This window comes from Triturus cristatus, chromosome 1_1, assembly GCF_964204655.1.
Source record: "Triturus cristatus chromosome 1_1, aTriCri1.1, whole genome shotgun sequence".
In the NCBI taxonomy this organism is placed as follows: domain Eukaryota; kingdom Metazoa; phylum Chordata; class Amphibia; order Caudata; family Salamandridae; genus Triturus; species Triturus cristatus.
This window is the reverse complement of record NC_140579.1, coordinates 930,650,657-930,664,237: the sequence shown is the minus strand read 5'-3', so window position 1 is coordinate 930,664,237 and position 13,581 is coordinate 930,650,657.

The following is a 13,581-nucleotide window of genomic DNA, read 5'->3' as shown; positions in this document are numbered from 1 at the left end:
TCACTAAAATGGAATGTAATAATGTGCAAAAAATATGCAAAAAAGTGCTAATGTGCAAGTGCAAAATACATACAAAGACAAAGCAGCATACATACAGACATCACTTAAGTCTAATTCTTATTTCATCATCTTAATTTCCTTCTTTTTTTTCTTTTCTGCTTTTTCCTCTCCTGCGTTATTTTCAAATAAGTATTGAGATCTCAGTTTCCAAACTATTCCGTTTTCTTCAACCTATTAAGAGCATACAAAATCAACACGCAAAATAAATATTTATATAAATTTGCAAATACAAATATAAATATATAGAAAAACATGCTCATGATATTATTCCTAACATTTCTACGGTATAACCACAACTTCATTTGCAGATAGTGTTTTTTTCACTCTTTTTTATCCTTCTTTTTCTCAAAAAGATTAGAAACATGTGATTAATGCCGGCAAAAAAGTCTCTTCAAACCCTGTAAAATTAAGAAACCCCTTAATAAAACCAGGTAAGACAAAACCTTTCCACTGAATTAAAACACTACCCTACCAGCCCATAAAAGGATGTAAAACTGCGATCTAAAAGAACAAATGTTTTAACTGTCAGATGATAAAAAACACTCCTACACATCAAATTTTATAATTACGATAAAACTCACAGAGCTTAAAAACCGGCAATATATCTCTCTTAAAACCAGTTAAAATCTAAGATGACATAAACTAAAAACTGGAACATACAAAGAGAATACACATCGATTAAAGGAGTCGTCCCAAAGGGTACATTTTATCAAAAATAAATAATTATAAAAAGTTGTGCAAATCATCACTATTGTTCAATCCATTGGGTATCTTTGTGTCAAGTAACATAATGAATTCCGATTCTACCTGTCTCAACCTCTTTTCCCGATTACCTCCTCTCATATTTTTGGGTACTGCACTAATAAAATAATAACTAAGATCATTCAAATTGTTATTATGCACCAGTTTAAAATGCCGTGCCACAGGATAATTGGGATCAGAATTCACAATCGCTCTCAGATATTGTAATATTCTGTTGAACACCTGTAATTTAGTGCTGCCCACATAAAGTAAGTGACAGGTACATTCTAGGACATAAATAGCGAAGTCTGTTCTACAAGTGTAGTGACCTTGCATTTTAACTGGTTCTGGGCTAAAAGCTGTGACATATTGTGAAACATTTTTTCCAAATTTACAAGCTCGACATGAACTGCACCTGGAGAAACCTGATCTAGCCGATAGCCAACTATTAGAAGTTAAAATTTCAGGGCTATTTCTTACCAATGCATCCCTCATTGAGGGTGCCCTTCTAAAAGTTAGGCTAGGTAGTTTAGGCATAATTCGAGACAAAGTTAAATCCGATAGAATGATTGGCCAATTCTTATATAAAATCTTACGGACTTGTCTCTCCTGCCGACGAAAATTTGTAATTAGTCTTATATTGTCAACAGACTGAACAGCCAGACTGTCCGTGCTTTCATTCAACTGCCTGGATGAGCTTGAGATATCAGGTAAAACATTCACATCAATTACTTCATTAGCTTTGTCACGAGCTATTGTCAAATCAGAAGCTTTATACCCTCTATTTAAGAACCTTCCAAATGCTTCTGCTTGACATTGTTTGAAGTCCCCTTCATGACTACAAATGTTTTTAATTCTCAAGAATTCCCCATAGGGAATAATTCGTATAAGATGTTGAGGGTGTGAACTAGTCGCATGTAGCACTGAATTTCCAGCTGTTGTTTTTCTATGTAATTTGGTATGGATCATGTTGTCTTTTACAAAAATTTCAACATCTAGAAACTGTATCTTACTGTCACTAATATCCGATGTAAAAGTGAGATTTAGGGCATTAATGTTTAAATCATTCACAAATTTTTGGGCTGTTTCAATAGAACCTTTCCAGATAATACACACATCATCTATGAACCTCCACCAGTGAAGCACATGTTGGTCATAAATATCTTGATGAGTAGTCCTCAGGACATGTTCCTCCCACGTGTAAACACGCGTAACTGGGGGAGAAACATGCCCCCATCGCCACTCCGCGTAATTGCTGGAACACTTCCTTATTAAATAAGAAAAAATTGTGAGTCAAACAAATATCTATCATTTTGACCAACATTTTGTTATGTTCATACATGACAATATTTCTTTTATCCAAATAATAGCGAATTGCATTAATCCCATCACAATGATGGATGCTGGTGTACAAAGAACTAATGTCCATTGCTATTAGAAGACAATCCTCCTCCCATTTTACATTTCTCAGTTTAGTTAGAAAATGTCCTGTGTCCCAGATAAAAGATGGCAATTCTTCCACAAACTCATGTAGATAATGATCAACATATTTTGACATTGCCTCCAAAAGGCTTTTACATGCGGAAATAATTGGTCTACCAGGGACCGGTACCACCTTCTTATGCACTTTTGGAATAAAGTATAAAAAAGGAGTCATTGGATGATCATTTTTTTAAAAGTTATATTCATTTTTGGAGAATAAGCCAACACGCTTCCACTGAGCCAGTTCACCAAAGACAAATTCCTTATTCTGTCTCAGTTCCTGAAAATTGGCTCTCCTGTAACAATTAGCATCATTGAGATGAGACCAGGCTTCCTCCATATACATGGTTCTTGGCCACAAAACAATATTCCCTCCCTTATCAGCTTTGTTAATTATAACCTCCGTGTGTTCCTGTAGTTTACGGATTAATTTAGTGTATTGCATTTCAGAAATTTTTGTTGCATGACAGTACTATTTAGTTTCTTCAATTCATTAACTATGCATTCACTAAAAACATCAATCGCATCCCTCGGCATCATTGGGATGAAAGTAGAAGGAGGTCTAAATGGACTTGTACTTGATGTGTTGCAGGTAATACCCGCTGCGTGTAAGTTCACCTGTGTTGAATCATCTGGAATATCACTTGAATCAGCCAAAGATTGCATAGCCAACAATGTGCCCACATCCGCTGCTTGCAGATTAGAACTAGATCCTGATACGGATCTACTTTGAGATGCAATATCCGCTGCATTCTTAAGTTGGAAATGCTTTCTTAATTTTAATTTTTGAATAAATTTAAACACATCCACTCTTGTTTGTGTATATTTAAAACAATTAGTGGGACAATATGAAAGTCCTAGGGCCAATAATTGCTTCTCTGCCAAAGTAAGCGTAATCTCAGACAAATTAATTACAGTATTGTCAATCTCATCATTGGGTACCTGTCTTATTTCTTGTTGTTGAATTTTTTCTTGTTCCTTCCTTTGTAGTTTGATTTTCCGCCTCTGTTTCCTCCGTTGATTCCTTCTTGTTCTGGTTTCTGCGCTTGATTGCGTGGTCTCAGAGTTTGCCGGCGGTCCTCTACTAAAAAAGAAAGCTCTTCACCAGGAGCGAAATTGATCGGAACTTGAGGTGCTTTATGACCACTACTATCATCAGATTCCAGACTACTATCAACGCCACTAGTTTCCACTGAAGAACTATTGCCATCAACTTGCGCGTCCAAAGTAACAGTAACATTCGTGTTATCTTCGTTTGAGAGCGCGCAACGTTTAATATTGTCATACATTTTGGAGAAAGTGAACACGCGTCCTGTTTCATAGTCGCGTTTGTCCCTTGCAAATTTGAAGATTTTCCTCTCCTTAATAACTTCCTCGTGTTTTTTCAACCTGGTTAGAATCTCCTCACGTCCTTTGGCAATCTGGTCTTTATGTTCATCAGCTTCTAATAGCGTATTAATATCATCAATTTCTTTAAGAACCTCAACCCTATCAATCACGGCATATTTAATCAATAACGAAACCATATTCATAGAGGCTTCTAAATTATTGGTCGCCCACTCCTTAAGCATTAAAGGGTTTGGTCTTTCAAAGGAAGGCGCAATCGTTAACCCGTAGGCCTCGTGGGACTCTTCCCACCTCCTTGTATTTTTGTAGGGATTTCATTTCCCACCATTATATACTTGCACTTGCACTTTATTTCTGATACAGCCGAATTATTATATTGGGCTAGCATCATCAACTATGCTTTGCGATATTCATCGTATATGCTATGTGTTATTTGCACTAATGCACTTGCACTTTATATAACGAAATTGGTTCTATTTTTATGCGTGCAAATGTGTATTTATGTGTATTTTCATGTGTATATTTATGTCATTCTGTAAGTATGAGTTACAATTGCAAAAAAGCAAAAAAACTAAAAAAGAAAGGGGTTTGTGCCTGATTGTTGACATCGAATTTGCTTCATCTGAATTATGGGGCTTTGAAGGTTTAATTTGATGAGGATGTTCCGCTTTGATTTCTTTATATTTAATTTATTACTCTGTTTTCTGTATCAACTGTTTTTATTTGGTTGTCCCTCCGTCATGTTAAAATTAATTCCCAATTTGATTGGGTATATTCCTTGTTATTTTTTGACAATTGTAAGGAAATGCGTGCATAAAACATACATCAGGGTGTATTCAGCTTTGTAACCACTGTGGTAGCATTGGTTTGGACATTGTCATTTATTTTTGGAAATATGTACAGCATTAGTATTTCTTCCATGATCACCCTTTTGTAGTTTGAAGTTTGTTGTTTTGTATGCTGCTATTCCATTGGCTCTTATGTGAGGGAGGGTACAACATTACACTATATCTTTATTGATTGGTTCTTCAGGTGTCATGTGATCAAGGCCGTGGTAACGCGGCCGAAACTCGTCATGCCAATCGACTTGAAAGACTAAACTTGCACCAAATACATTTTTCAGCGTGTTGTGGTCTGTACCTGTTCCAGTTATCTGCTGGAGTTTGGGAACTCTTCGCCTTATTCATTGTGGCAAAGTACGGCTATCTTTGCTTGACGGACCCTCCTGGCATTTTCGTGGCTGACTCCTTGATGGCCGACATCGCGGACGCAATACTTTACCTAACCCGGAAGGGATGTAAACGGAGCCAGCCCTCTGCACCGGAGTGACGAGTAACTAGTGTTTATTGGTTTGCGGCGGTTTCTCCTGAACAACGGATGCCCACAGGAGTTGGAGGACGCTGGTGGACCTTTCGGTGCTCAGTGAGGGTAAGCCGTGACCGATTTTACACTGTTTGCGGTCTATTATTGGATATTTGTGGGCGCGAGGATAGCGCTGAAACTAATCTTACAGTATCCCTGCTTGTAAGAGGCAGGACCAATCTGCGTGCTTAATTTGGTTTATTCTATTCTTACAATGTCGTCAGTGGCAGACGCTTTGAGGAACCAAGAGGCTAGTGCGGACACCCGTTTTGATAACCTTCCCAACGACCTCACTTCACTGGGGGCTACTAGTACCACTAACCCCACAAGCACTACGGATGTCAAATCTCTTCTTACAAAACTAGATAAACTTTTGCGCACAGAATTAAATAAATGGTGGGAAAAACGTTCACTGAAAAAATATAAAGAAGTGGGAAGAGTACCACGTGGGCTGAGAGTACTCATTGCTCCCTCCTTTGAAAATCCGAATCCCCTGATGCTTAAGGAATGGGCTACCAACAATCTTGAGTCTTCCATGAATATGGTAAAGATTTTGATAAAGTATGCTGCCATAGAGAGAGAGGAGATTTTGAAGCAGATTGACGATCTTAACCTGATATTGGCGGCACATGAACAACGGGATATTATCACTAAGAGTAGGGGCGAAATTGATGCACGACTTCAGAAATATGAAGAATCGATTAAGGCGCATAAAATATTCAAATTTGCCAGAGATAAGACTAATTACGAGTCTGGAAGAATTTTCACTTTCGCACGAAAATTCGATAATGTTAAAAGGCAAGCTCTAACATCCAAAGCAGCTGCGATATCAACTTCCAATGTGCGTCTTTCTGAAGAAATAGAATCGGATTCGGACCCTAGCTCGATTGTCAGCAATGTGTGTTCTGATGATAGCGGACCCACTACATGACTGATGCCTATTCCCACTGATATTTCCCCATCTGAGGAACTTGGTTTTTTAGTAGAAGATCGCCGCCACACGTTGCGGCAGACTACTCAATCCAAGAGAGGACCAAATGGAGGAATAAGTGTAGAAAACAAAGACGGAAAGCCAAAAGGAGGAAACAACAGGGGAAAATGGAGAAATGCAAAGAAGAGGAATTAAATAAAGATGTGTCATTGGATAATACTGTTATCAATTTGACTAATATTATTCTTACCAAGTCTGACCTGAAAATATTATCTATGGGATTGTCATTTTGCCCTAGAAGTCGTTTTAGATATGTCCAAACTAGAATCGATGTTTTCAAGTTTATAAGAAAATTAAAACTACTAAAACACTTCAAATTAAATAAGGCATCCAGCACCGCTGCAAGAATTGCAATCTCTGACAAAGCTGGAACTCGGCTGACTGCCAGTGATGTGACACATCTCAAAACTATACATGCTCTTGTTGGTAATTCAGATGATCCAGAATGTCCAACCCAAGAACAACTCCTTAATCTAGGCACCACTGGAAATTCACCAGCTGTAAGCCCATTTCGTCCAAACTCCACGTTTATCCCACTCATGCCAAAGGATGCATTGGATGTATTCAGTGACTGTGTCACTCAAGACCTCAAAACATTGAATAAGAAGGTTCTTAAAACTGATAAACACCAAAATTATCAAGAGCGACAATATTCCACCTTAATCAATAAATTGAAAAACAATACGGAAGTCATTATAACAAAAGCAGACAAGGGGGGCAATGTTGTCCTTTGGTCTAGGAGTGACTATCTACAGGAGGCTTATCGTCACTTGAATGATGAACTCTGCTATAGAAAGGCCACTTTTAATGATATTAATAAGTTGAAAGACTCCATTCATGCTGAACTTGGGCAATGGAAGAGGGAGGGATTATTGAACAAGAATGAACACAGTTTTCTAAAAATTGAGTTTCCAACCACCGCAGTTCTTTATTTCATCCCTAAAGTGCATAAGCAACAAGTGCCTATTCCAGGGAGGCCTATCATCTCAGCTCAACGAAGTCTGTGTGAGAACATATCTAAATATGTTGACTTTTTCCTATGTGAATTTGTGGAGGAACTGCCGTCTTACATCAAGGATACTGGGCATTTTCTCTCAAATATATCAAAAACACCTTGGCAAGATGGATACCGTTTTATTGTTATGGATATCTGTTCTCTCTACACCAGCATACGTCATTGCAACGGTTTGCAAGCAGTTAAATTCTATTTAGAGAAGAGAGATATTATTTTCCATCAACACAATATTATGTTATTACGTATGATTGAATTATGTTTGTGTAATAACTATTTTCTGTTCAACCAAGATGTGTTTCAGCAGTTGCAAGGTGTAGCTATGGGGGCATGTTTCTCCCCCAGTTATGCGTGTTTACACGTGGGCTGGTGGGAGGAACATGTCCTCAGATGCACTCATGGCGAAATGTATTTGACACATGTCGTACGATGGTGGAGATTCATCGACGACATTTGTATAATTTGGAATGGGTCAATTGAATCAGCCAATGAATTTGTGAAGCTGGTCAATGTGAATAATTTGAATCTTGAATTTACTGCCCATATTAGTGCTGAACATGTTGAATTTCTTGATGTTGAATTATATATCAATGACAATAACATACAGACTAAAGTACATCGCAAGAGTACAGCTGGAAACTCAGTACTCCATGCGCAGAGCTCCCATCCATATCATTTGCTCAAAAGCATACCGTATGGTGAGTTCCTGCGTATCAAGCGTATCTGTAGTACTGAATTTGATTGTAGCAGATGTCAGGAAGAGTCATTTCAGAGATTTCTAGCTTGTGGTGCTGCATTAGCTAAAGCCAACACTACTAACCGCAATGATTATCTTGAGTCGATAATCAGGACAACTACCCATAAATCTACTTCTAAGATTGAGATAGAGTGCAGCGAACCAAGGTCTATTCGGTTCATTACCACCTTTAGTAATCAGGACAAGGAGGTAAGAAAATTGATCTATAAAAACTGGCCCATAGTGAGAACTGATCTTACTATGTCACAATTAGTGCCTGACTTCCCCCAAATTACCTTCAGGAGAGCACCCTCTATGAGGGATGCCCTGGTTAGGACTAGTCCTGAGGTTACCATCACGAGTACATGGCTGTCTAACCGTAAGGGCTTTTTCAAGTGCAGTTCGTGCCGAGCGTGCAAGTTTGGCACTAACACTTGTGAATTCATGAGCGCATTTGATCAGACTCCCACTACTCTTAAAGGTTTTTTCACGTGCAAAACTGATCATGCAGTTTATGTTCTTGAATGCTCGTGCAATTTAAAGTATGTTGGTAGTACCAAATTACAGGCTTCAATCAGAATTTTGCAACATTTAAGAGCTATTGTCAATTCTGATTCAAGCTACCCTGTTGCCCGTCATTTTAAATTAGTTTACCAGAACAATTTGAACGATTTAAAATACTTTGTGATCGATGCAGTACCTAAATTAACTAGAGGGGGAAACAGGGAAAAGCGTCTTAGGCAATTAGAAACCCAATACATTCTTTTATTAGACACTAAGATGCCGAATGGCCTTAACACAGGGGAAGACATGCATACTTTCCTTTGAATATTATTCTTAGGCAAACTTTTCTCTCTGTTTTTTGTTGACAATCTCTTATTGCACTTTATACAGCAGTTTTCTTGATGATCTGATTTTATTAGTCTAACTCATACATGTGGCCTATGTTTTTTAACTAGTTGTACCCTTTGGGGTATACTTGGGTTTTTCTCTATGGTCTTGTGGTTATGGTGGGTTTGTCTGTATAACTTTGGAAGTGCCTCCATAAGGTTTTTATCTTGCAACCCCAGTTGTAGTGAGGATTCTATCCAGTTTGCTATTTATTTTGTCTGGTTATATCCCCTTTCCTGTTTCCTAATTGCTTTTGCTGCTAAACTACTTTGCTATTTGCACATGTTTTGCCTATTTGCACAGATGCTCTTGCATTTTATCTCCAGTATAGTTGTTTTTATCAGATACCATCTGCAGTATGGCCAAATGAATATTTAAGGACTATTCCTTTATATCGGTCTGAAATATACAATAATCTTTTTTTTGCACTTGCAACAATTCGACCCATGCCATATATGCCTAGCAATATTTGCACTGATGCATTTGCACTTTATTTCTGATACAGCCGAATTATTATTTTGGGCTAGCATCATCAACTATGCTTTGCGATATTCATCGTATATGCTATGTGTTATTTGCACTAATGCACTTGCACTTTATTTAACTGAATTGGTTCTATTTTTATGCGTGCAAATGTGTATTTATGTGTATTTTCATGTGTATATTTATGTCATTCTGTAGGTATGAGTTACAATTGCAAAAAAGAAAAAAAGAAAGGGGTTTGTGCCAGTTTGCTGACATCGAATTTGCTTCATCTGAATTATGGGCCTTTGAAGTTTTAATTTGATGAGGATGTTCCGCTTTCATTTCTTTATATTTAATTTATTACTCTGTTTTCTGTATCAACTGTTTTTATTTGGTTGTCCCTCCGTCATGTTAAAATTAATTCCCAGTTTGACTGGGTATATTCCTTGTTAGTTTTTGGCAATTGTAAGGAAATGCGTGCATAAAACATACATCAGGGTGTATTCAGCTTTGTAACCACTATGGTAGCATTGGTTTGGACATTGTCATTTATTTTTGGAAATATGTACAGCATTAGTATTTCTTCCATGATCACCCTTTTGTAGTTTGAAGTTTGTTGTTTTGTATGCCGCTATTCCATTGGCTCTTACGTGAGGGAGGGTACAACATTACACTATATCTTTATTGATTGGTTCTTCAGGTGTCATGTGATCAAGGCCGTGGTAACGCAGCCGAAACGCGTCATGCCGATCGACTTGAAAGAATAAACTTGCACCAAATACATTTTTCAGCATGTTGTGGTCTGTACCTGTTCCAGTTATCTGCTGGAGTTTGGGAACTCTTCGCCTTATATATATACATATATATACATATATATATATATTATCTACTGGCGGTCGCCAGTAGATAGTTATAGTTAGGACCTATTTTCCATAGGAAATCCGCAACATTCTATTGGGAATTTCTTTGGCGCCGATTGACGAATCTTCGCGAAATTCTCCAAACTTTTGGCCAGCTCCGCTCCGCTCCTACCCTGAAAGTTTCGTGGTAATTCGTCAAGCGGGGGCCGAGAAAAAAGGGGGGTCCCAAAACGTGTTTTCCCCATGCAATTTCCCATAGGATCTGTTGTCGCAGCTACAGCCCGAACCGCTGAACGGAATGACACCAAATTTGGCAAAAAGGTAGTCCTCAGTTCGGACTTGTGCCTTTTGCATATTTGGTGTGACTATGTTCAGTAGTTCCTGAGAAAATTAGGGTAAAAAAGTTAGTGATATCTATGGCCGGGGAGGATCCGCGGACCCTACCCGCACCGTAAGCGAACCCTCCCCGAATGGAGCGCGCACCCTCCCGATCGCGCGCTGAATGCTAATTGGCTGTCGAGCGTCTGTCTACATTCGAAACCAGGAACAGTTGGCGGCCATTTTCTGCCTCGGTAGAAGCGAGGCTGAAGAAGCAAGGGGAATAAGTGCGTAAAACATATAAAGGGGGCAGAGTGGAAATACTCTGACCCTCCAGAAGGACCCCCTGGGGCCCCCTTTTTTAAAAAAAAAAAAGCGGCGAAATGCGCGCACGGTGCGCGCACGGTGCTCGCATCCTATCGCGTGGATGCACGGATTCTCTCGCGGTGGGTTTGCGGATTCAAGGGAAAAAAAAAAGAAATTGTTGGGAGATAAAGATTAAGCTTAAGTGTTTTGTTCTTGAGTGGCTCTAAAAAGAGCCGTTGTGTTCATTGAGAGTTTTTGGTACTTATAAGTAAGTACCTATACAGAGTCTAAATTTGTTGAGGAAGACTCTGTTTCCTTCATCAGTAAAGTGTACTCCATCTCTCCTATACATCTCTTGCATATGAAAGCGCAGATTGTTATTGTAAATGGACCCCATTCTGTAGTCTCGGAGAAAAGCAGAAACAGATTTATTCACATGTTTCCTAGCTTTCTCAATCTGTGGACAAAAAGGATCGGACCAGTTCCATTTCTGCCATTGGCATATGTTAGAATACACAAAGGCAGTTTTAGGGAAAAGTGAAATCAGTTGTGCAAAGGTGTCCTTCATAAGCATTTCCAGACCTACCCCAGTCAATGAATTTGTGAAGCTGGTCAATGTGAATAATTTGAATCTTGAATTTACTGCCCATATTAGTGCTGAACATGTTGAATTTCTTGATGTTGAATTATATATCAATGACAATAACATACAGACTAAAGTACATCGCAAGAGTACAGCTGGAAACTCAGTACTCCATGCGCAGAGCTCCCATCCATATCATTTGCTCAAAAGCATACCGTATGGTGAGTTCCTGCGTATCAAGCGTATCTGTAGTACTGAATTTGATTGTAGCAGATGTCAGGAAGAGTCATTTCAGAGATTTCTAGCTTGTGGTGCTGCATTAGCTAAAGCCAACACTACTAACCGCAATGATTATCTTGAGTCGATAATCAGGACAACTACCCATAAATCTACTTCTAAGATTGAGATAGAGTGCAGCGAACCAAGCTCTATTCGGTTCATTACCACCTTTAGTAATCAGGACAAGGAGGTAAGAAAATTGATCTATAAAAACTGGCCCATAGTGAGAACTGATCTTACTATGTCACAATTAGTGCCTGACTTCCCCCAAATTACCTTCAGGAGAGCACCCTCTATGAGGGATGCCCTGGTTAGGACTAGTCCTGAGGTTACCATCACGAGTACATGGCTGTCTAACCGTAAGGGCTTTTTCAAGTGCAGTTCGTGCCGAGCGTGCAAGTTTGGCACTAACACTTGTGAATTCATGAGCGCATTTGATCAGACTCCCACTACTCTTAAAGGTTTTTTCACGTGCAAAACTGATCATGCAGTTTATGTTCTTGAATGCTCGTGCAATTTAAAGTATGTTGGTAGTACCAAATTACAGGCATCAATCAGAATTTTGCAACATTTAAGAGCTATTGTCAATTCTGATTCAAGCTACCCTGTTGCCCGTCATTTTAAATTAGTTTACCAGAACAATTTGAACGATTTAAAATACTTTGTGATCGATGCAGTACCTAAATTAACTAGAGGGGGAAACAGGGAAAAGCGTCTTAGGCAATTAGAAACCCAATACATTCTTTTATTAGACACTAAGATGCCGAATGGCCTTAACACAGGGGAAGACATGCATACTTTCCTTTGAATATTATTCTTAGGCAAACTTTTCTCTCTGTTTTTTGTTGACAATCTCTTATTGCACTTTATACAGCAGTTTTCTTGATGATCTGATTTTATTATTCTAACTCATACATGTGGCCTATGTTTTTTAACTAGTTGTACCCTTTGGGGTATACTTGGGTTTTTCTCTATGGTCTTGTGGTTATGGTGGGTTTGTCTGTATAACTTTGGAAGTGCCTCCATAAGGTTTTTATCTTGCAACCCCAGTTGTAGTGAGGATTCTATCCAGTTTGCTATTTATTTTGTCTGGTTATATCCCCTTTCCTGTTTCCTAATTGCTTTTGCTGCTAAACTACTTTGCTATTTGCACATGTTTTGCCTATTTGCACAGATGCTCTTGCATTTTATCTCCAGTATAGTTGTTTTTATCAGATACCATCTGCAGTATGGCCAAATGAATATTTAAGGACTATTCCTTTATATCGGTCTGAAATATACAATAATCTTTTTTTTGCACTTGCAACAATTCGACCCATGCCATATATGCCTAGCAATATTTGCACTGATGCATTTGCACTTTATTTCTGATACAGCCGAATTATTATTTTGGGCTAGCATCATCAACTATGCTTTGCGATATTCATCGTATATGCTATGTGTTATTTGCACTAATGCACTTGCACTTTATTTAACTGAATTGGTTCTATTTTTATGCGTGCAAATGTGTATTTATGTGTATTTTCATGTGTATATTTATGTCATTCTGTAGGTATGAGTTACAATTGCAAAAAAGAAAAAAAGAAAGGGGTTTGTGCCAGTTTGCTGACATCGAATTTGCTTCATCTGAATTATGGGCCTTTGAAGTTTTAATTTGATGAGGATGTTCCGCTTTCATTTCTTTATATTTAATTTATTACTCTGTTTTCTGTATCAACTGTTTTTATTTGGTTGTCCCTCCGTCATGTTAAAATTAATTCCCAGTTTGATTGGGTATATTCCTTGTTAGTTTTTGGCAATTGTAAGGAAATGCGTGCATAAAACATACATCAGGGTGTATTCAGCTTTGTAACCACTATGGTAGCATTGGTTTGGACATTGTCATTTATTTTTGGAAATATGTACAGCATTAGTATTTCTTCCATGATCACCCTTTTGTAGTTTGAAGTTTGTTGTTTTGTATGCCGCTATTCCATTGGCTCTTACGTGAGGGAGGGTACAACATTACACAAATCAAATCAAATCAAAGATAGCTTTATTCGGTATTTGACAAACACCATATAAGCAAATATTACAAAAATACGATTAAAACATTTACATACTAAAAGGTGATTACTAAGAAGAAATACATATTCATTACCCTAGTCA